Genomic DNA, 5790 nt, shown 5'->3' with positions numbered 1-5790 from the left:
ATAGATGAATGGACTGGATGAATAGAAGGAATTGTGATTCTGTTTCTTGAATAAGAGATTTGGGAAGTGGAACAGTTTTCAATAATAGCAAAAAAAAAAAAAGAAGTACAGAGTAGGTATGAACTTATACGATTGAAAGCATTTCGGAATTCCAGTGCCTCCACCAGTTACGACTGCAGCAGTTACTCTCAGGGGCCACATGAGAAGAGTCCACTAGGAAGTAAATTATTGACAACAGCATTGCATTTTGTAGGAATTTGAGAAAAAAATTTTGAATAAATTTGATCAGAAATTTTGAGGGGAAAAAAGATATGGAAAAACATGAAATATAAAGACTACTCCTTGGTTGAAAACATCATTTGTTCAATCCTTGTCCGTTGAAATTTGAAACAGATTATTATAATTCCAATCAAATCTTTCCTTAGGTTGATTCATAAATTGAAACAAAATATTTTGTTTCAAGGAAGGAGATAATTTACAGTAAATTTCTTTTTTTTTTTAATTCTATTTCAGAAGGTTTTTTGCAAGTTGCTTTATTTACAACGCCAACTTTAAAAGTCACTGAACTAAAATTAACTGGACAATAAACAAGGCAGAAATTGCTTTACAAAAAGGGAAAGCCCAAAATGCCACTTTCTATAGGGAACCCACAGTTCAATTTTATTCAGAGCAAAGAAAAGAAACTTTCAATCACACTAGAAGAAACTGGGCCTTAAGTTTGGGAACTGTACTGAAACTACACATGCAATGAGGACAACATTCTGCTGATACAATTGACTTGCTGCTGCATTTGTTGACTCTTTTTCTAATATTAACAATTATAAACAAAGCAGTGCAACTAGTATTTGGAATAATCCTTACAGTGTTACAGCGTTAGACACGAAATTTCACTTCTCCTTACACCACTGGTTCTCTTTGCGTACCTGGGCTTCCTCTTCTTCAGTAAAATCATTTTTGATATTGAATGTCTTTCGAATCTCCTCAGGAGTTTTGCCCTTGATCATAATAGCAACAGTCTTGCAGGTAACATCAAGCAAACCTTTGATGTCTAAGTAGTTTGCTGCCAATATAAGTTCAAAGAGTGTCCCTTGGTCAACTTTCAGGAATTCTTGATCCCAAACAGGTATATCATCTGTTCATTTTTCTTTGTTCTCATCATCCTCAGGAGGAGGAGGATCATCCTTGTGGTGGGTGCACCACTGAATGACCTTTTTCAATATTGCTGCATCAACATTTGGCAAGGGGACTGGATCATCATCTCCTTCGTCATCCATTCCCAAATCTTCCAACATAGTCTTGATGGTCACAGATTGTTTTGCAATTTCAACATCAACTTCGAATATCTCTCCATCAGAGCTCTGCAACTTAATTGAAGGCATGGTGTTAGGTCTCAAGGAGATGGCGGGCCAGAGGCTGAAGTGAGCAGGGCAACGTCGTCAATCAGCAACACTGAAAAGCGGAGAACAAGGCCACTACAGCCAGTAAATTTCTTATCAGTGAAGAGCAGGTAGGGAAAAAGCATGTACTATGTTGAAAATACAGTGTATATTTCTGCATATAAAAAATACAAAAAGAAAGCACTTTAAACGTAAAATGAAATGTGTGAATGAAATCAGTCTTGGGGTTTTCTTTAGAAAACAGTTTTATGTTAATTAAATCACTTAGATTTTAACTTTCAAGTGTAAATAATTAACAAAATTGGAATGTCAAGTCTAGGTAAAATTCAGCCATATGTATTTATGTATTTATGGGATTTCATCTTAAAATCTATGTATTTATGGGGTTTCATCTTAAAATTCTCTTAACCTTAACAATTAGATTGTCTCTGACTACAGATGATCTAATCAGCAATAGCCACAATGGTCTAAATGTAATCTTCCCATCTGACTGATTAAATCTGTTCTTTAGTCTACAGAAGCACAAAATAGATTTATTTTTGAAGCTCTAGAGCATTTGGTTGATTCAACACTGGAAAACCAATTAATGTCATCTGTCATATCACCAGGCTTAAGAAGAAAAATCTTATGATCATATCAAAAGATGCAGAAAAAGTATTTGACAAAAGCCAACATTTATTCATGATAGAAACACTCCACAAACTACGAACACAGGGCAACTTACTCAACTTGATAAAGAACTTTTACTCTATAGCTAAAAAGAATGAGAAGAAACACCACAGACAGTGAAAAATAAATTTGGAAAAGACGTATCTGTGGACTCTTAGCCAAAACATGCAAAGACCCACACCCCGAGGGGATGGAGACGAAGATGCCACAGTGCAGTTTCCTTCCATCCCGTGGTCTCAAAAGCCCTGCTCAGGCCAAAGCCAGCAGCAGTTTCTCATTCTTCCCTTTATCTTCCTTTTCCACAAGATGGCGCCTTTTCCCCTAGTAACCTTCATATTGGCTTCTTATTGTAGCTTATGTTCAAATGGAAGTCATGTATGATTGCGTGGTGTCTTTGTTTGCAGAAGTTCTATGTATGTACAATGGATTCTAAGATTTTCAAAAGAAACAGAAGAGCATGGGTTTTTGTGTACCATTTAACCAAAATTCCAATAAATGAAATAATATTCAAAGGGTTGATAAGCCAGAACAATTACCTGCTGTGGAATGCCCAATTTGTTTCAAGCCATAGAGTTTTATTTCTCATTAAAAAATGAGACTATTAATATACTCCTTGTAATCTTCTCTTGTGAAAATTAACTGATATTATGAATGTAAATTAAACGAGACTCAGCAGTTAATGCAGTTTTCTTAAGTTTATCCTGAAAACTGACCAATAGGGGTTTGGCACTACTTAGTAGAACTTGTTAGATATATTTGGGTCGAGTTCGCAACTAAGATTATGGCATCTGGTCCCATCACTTCATGGCAAATAGATGGGGAAGCAATGGAAACAGTGACAGACTATTTTGGGGGGCTCCAAAATCACTGCAGATGGTGACTGCAGCCATGAAATTAAAAGATGCTTGTTCCTTGGAAGAAAAATTATGACCAACATAGACAGCATATTAAAAAGCAGAGACGTTACATTGCCAAAAAGGTCCATCTAGTCAGAGCTATGATTTTTCCAGTAGTTATGTATGGACGTGAGAATTGGACTATAAAGAAAGCTGAGTGCCAAAGAATTGATGCTTTGAACTGTGGTGTTGGAGAAGACTCTTGAGAGTCCCTTGGACTGCAAGGAGATCCAACCAGTCCGTCCTAAAGATCAGTCCTGGGTGTTCATTGGAAGGACTGATGTTCAAGCTGAAACTCCAATACTTTGGCCACCTGATGAGAAGAACTGACTCATTGGAAAAGACCCTGATGCTGGGAAAGATTGAAGGCAGGAGAAGAAGGGGATGACAGAGGATGAGATGGTTGGATGGCATCACCGACTCAATGGACATGAGTTTGGGTAAACTCCGGGAGTTGGTCAGGACAGGGAGGCCTGGTGTGCTGCAGTCCATGGGGTCACAAAGAGTTGGACACGACTGAGCGACTGAACTGTACTGAACTGAGCTGCACTGAACTGAATGCCACTACTTAGAAACTGATCTTTTTATAGTTTGAATTGAATATGCTACTTTATTTACTAGACTTAATACCATCCCTTTACTACTTTCCTTACAGACCACACACACATACTGCTGCTGCTACTGCTGATAAGTCGCTTCAGTCGTGTCTGACTCTGTGTGACCCCATAGACGGCAGCCCACCAGGCTCCCCCGTCCCTGGGATTCTCCAGGCAAGAACACTGGAGTGGGTTGCCATTTTCTTTCTCCAATGCATGAAAGTGAAAAGTGAAAGTGAAGTCACTCAGTCGTGCCTGACCCTCAGCGACCCCATGGACTGCAGCCTTCCAGGCTCCTCTGTCCATGGGATTTTCCAGGCAAGAGTACTGGAGTGGGGTGCCATTGCTACAGGTACCAAGAAATCTTCCTTGCATTTATTTAATTTGTCCACCAGATGGCATGATCAGCCCAGAGGCTGTGAAATAGTCTAGAAAAAAGTTATTGCAAAACTTTGACATTCTTTATTTGTGAGGAATTAGGCAAACTATGGGCCTCCCCGGTAGCTCAGACAGTAAAGAACATGCGACCCAGGTTTGATCCGTGGGTCAGAAAGATCCCCTGGAAAAGGGAATGACAGTCCACTCCAGTATTCTGGCCTGGAGAACCCTATGAATAGAGGATCCTGGTGGGCTACAGTCCATGGGGTCACAAAGAGTCAGACACTAATACTTTCACTTTGATTTCATGGGGAAAAGGGGGCAGGGAAGGCAGGAAGGCTGGCTTGGGATTGGCTAATCTGAGTAACTTCAGTAGGTTCTGGGGGGTGGGAGCTGTTCCTGCTTGTCTGGGACCTGGCCTTGGGGCAATGAAGGAAGTCCTTTGGGATACAGACTTAAGCTACTGTTCAGGAAGGAGAACTGATCTCAAAAGAGCCAAGACCAACACACACACACACACACGCACAGAGTCAAGACCAACACACACACACACACAACTACATTTTGTAAATGTCCTTAAATATTGTAGTAAGTCCCTTCATATTTCACACAAGTGAAAACGTTTTTTCTGTTCTGTTGAAAATTGGTACTCTGTCCATTTATCCCTTAAGTGCGGTTCATGAAGGAGCTCCGTCCATTTATCCCTTAAGCGCGGTTCATGAAGGAGTTCTAGCAGCCCCTGTGCAGCCTCCTCTGCCTGAGCAGTGTAGCGGAGTCAGCTTGGGAGTCTCCCTTCCTGGAGGGGAAGAGGGGGCTGGTCTTTGCTTTCATTTTATTTACTTCTGGTGGCTCAGATGGTAAAGAATCTGCCTGCAATGCAGGAAACCTGTGTTTGATCCCTGGGTCAGGAAGATCCCCTAGAGAAGGGAATGGCAACCCACTCCAGTATTCTTGTCTGGAGAATTCCATGGATGGAGGAGCCTGGCGGGCTGCAGTCCAAGGGATCACAGAGTCAGAACAACTGAGTGACTAATACAGATACACACACATCTTCCACACTCTTACCTTTGTGTCCATTTTTCCCTGTGTATAAAATTAAAAAGCTGAACGAGGTAACAAAGATTTCTTCCTTATTTACATCAGGATATTTGATGCATAGAACTTGAGAGTCTGAAAAAAAAAATGGCAGGGAAACTACGCAAGTCCTGATTAGTGAAAATCAATTAAATTATCAAGTATTACATCATAGAAAGCAAAACTTGTGGATCCTGGTAGCAAAATGATTAAGAAAGGGGGAAGGGGCAAAATACAAATAGAAAGAATAAATTCAGGCAAAAGGCGGTATATTGACATTTGAAAACTGAAAGCCGGGGAGGAGCTAAGATGGCGGAGGAGTAGGATGGGGAGAGCACTTTCTCCCCCACAAATTCGTCAAAAGACCATTTAAATGCTGAGTAAATTCCACAAAACAACTTCTGAATGCCGGCAGAGGACATCAGGCACCCAGAAAAGCAACCCAAGTCTTTGAAAGGAGAGAGAAGAAATACAGCTCCACCCACCAGAACACCGACACAAGCTTCCCTAACCAAGAAACCTTGACAAGCCACCTGTACAAACCCACACAGAGCGAGGAAACACCACAATAAAGAGAACTCCACAAACTGCCAGAATACAGAAAGGACACCCCAAACTCAGCAATTTAAACAAGATGAAGAGACAGAGGAATACCCAGCAGATAAAGGAACAGGATAAATGCCCACCAAACCAAACAAAAGAGGAAGAGATAGGGAATCTACCTGATAAAGAATTCCGAATAATGATAGTGAAATTGATCCAAAATCTTGAAATCAAAAT

At 40.4% G+C, this 5790-nt stretch overlaps 1 pseudogene; it reads right to left on the bottom strand.

Moving 5' to 3' along the window:
- Positions 1-637: 637 nt before the first annotated feature.
- Positions 638-1392, bottom strand: LOC104999238 (annotated as a pseudogene).
- Between the last annotated feature and the right edge of the window lie 4398 nt (positions 1393-5790).

This window comes from Bison bison, unplaced genomic scaffold (genome assembly GCF_000754665.1).
Source record: "Bison bison bison isolate TAMUID 2011002044 unplaced genomic scaffold, Bison_UMD1.0 scf7180017864349, whole genome shotgun sequence".
NCBI classification, from domain to species: Eukaryota; Metazoa; Chordata; class Mammalia; order Artiodactyla; family Bovidae; genus Bison; species Bison bison.
This window is presented reverse-complemented; position numbering and strand designations above follow the sequence as displayed.